Raw genomic sequence first — 2262 nt, 5'->3', positions numbered from 1 at the left:
AGGCAGAGGAGCCAGCCCAGGAGGTAAAGTGTTTGCCTTGCAAGCAGAGAGGTTCCTAGAACCTATGTGGAGGAGGAGGAGAGGGAGGAGGAGGAGGAGGATGGGGAGCAAAGAAGAAGGAGGAGGAGGAAGAGGAGGAGGAGGCAAAGGAGGGGGAGGAGGAAGAGAAGAAGAAGAAGAAGAACAACAACAACAACAACAATAAGGGCATACTATACACACTCATGATCTCAGTTTGGAGAAGCAGAGGCAGGAGAATCAGAATCCCTGGGACTCACCAGCCAGCCACATCCTAGATAAGTTGGCAAGATCCACGTCCCAGTGACAGAGAGAGACCTTACCTCCTGGAGTTCTTGAGGAATGACACCCAAGGTTGACCTCTGGTCTCTATATGCATGTTCATCTGTGCACACATGAACACACACATGAACATACACACAGATATGGGGACACACACACACACACACACACACACACACACACTTTAGCCACGGTGCTACACACTGGCAATCAGTGAGCTAACAAGGATAAGGTGGAAGGTCACAAGTTTGTGTCCAGCCTGGGTTATGTTCTCAACAGTGGAGCACTGGCCTACCTAAGATGTCCAAGGCCCTAGGTTGGATCTAACTCAAAGCAGAAAATTATGCAGTCATCTTCAGTCAGTTACCATAAGCCTGATTCTGTGGGACCTGATCTAGTGTTTCAGATGTTAATGTATCTGTTACAATTATCATCATTGTCGTGTGTGGATGACGAGGGGATAGGGGCAAGCATGTGGCACAGTGCACATGCTGAGGCCAGAAGACAACTTTGTAGAGTTGGTTTTCCCCTTCTGCTTTTACTTGGGCTCTGGGTATCGAACTCAGATCCTCTAGACTTTAGCAGCAAGTGCCTTTACTCACTGAGCCATTTCGCTGGCCCTTGAATCAATGGAATCAATGAAAATTTCCATTTTTTTCCCTAGAAAGTTTGAAAGGCTAATTCATAGTGTATGGCCAATAAAAGATTACGCAATCTGCAGTCTTAGACACAGTTCCTCTGTGGACAGAGCACGCAGCTGTGTCTCTGGAGGGAGCCTGGGCTTCATCCTAGAGCAGAGGCAACTAATCTTCAGACCCCCTGGGATCTCCTTTGATCCATCTTCACAGTAAAAATAATCCACATTTACCCAAGACTGTAAAAATCATTAAAGAGCAAGAAATAGAAAACAAGAAAGCCAATTTATATTGTCAGATAAAAGGAAAGATGAACCGAAAAGAACTGATTTCTTTTTAAGTACGCACATGCACTAGAGCGGAGCCTTTTATGAATCTGCACCTACTTTAAATGTGGGTGTGTACAAGACTGCGTTTTTATCCCAAAGGCCCCTGAATGGGAACAAAGAGAAGTGTGTGCTGTGCTTTTAGTGTGTGGTAGAACACAGCCAGATGATGCCTGGTTATGTCAGCAGCAGCTTCTTGAAGTGTTCCTACACGATGACCCAGTCCTCCTGGGTCACACTGCCTGTGGCCTTGGCCTGTTCAGGGCAGCCCAGCAAAGATGAGGCCCTGAAGCTCAGGGACAGGTCAAGCATGGGTGGAGTCACACAGCCTGGATCTGTGGAGATGCGCTTTGTGTTGCCTTCGGTTGTATTCTTGAAGCCTTGGGTTTGGTCCATACCTCCTCACCATCTACCCTTACCTCCCACTAGAATGGTGATGTATACACTGTGCCATTGTATGTTGGAAGTATTAATTTGCCTTTTGACTTTACTGGACTAACAGTAAAGAGATTGCCTCGAGGAGACTTTGGACTTTCCAACACTCTAGATGCAAACGACTATAAGCCAATGAGGGCCATGAGAATCTTGATGTGGCTATAAGCCTATAGGAGCCATGGGATGGGACGTGGTGCTTTGAATGAGAATGGCCCCTACAGGCTCACATGTTTGAATGCTTAGTCCCTAGTTAGTGGACTGTTTTGGGAAGGATTAGGAGGCATGGCCTTGTTGGAGGAAGTGTCTCACTAAAGCCCATGCTAGGTCCAGCCCCCATCTTTTGCCTCCAACTTGAAGGTCAGATGGAAGCTCTCAGCTACCACTTCAGCACTATGCCTGCCTGCCTGCCTGCCCACTACTGTGCTTCCTGCTATGATGCTTAAAGACTTACCTTCTGAAACTGGAAGCAAGCCTCCATTAAACACGTTCTCCCGTATGCTTATGTTGATGTTTTCTATCTATTATCCTTTGTAGGGCTGGATTTGTGGAAAGATATTGTATAAATT

The sequence above is a fragment of the Mastomys coucha genome, unplaced genomic scaffold (assembly GCF_008632895.1).
Source record: "Mastomys coucha isolate ucsf_1 unplaced genomic scaffold, UCSF_Mcou_1 pScaffold22, whole genome shotgun sequence".
NCBI classification, from domain to species: Eukaryota; Metazoa; Chordata; class Mammalia; order Rodentia; family Muridae; genus Mastomys; species Mastomys coucha.
This window is presented reverse-complemented; position numbering follows the sequence as displayed.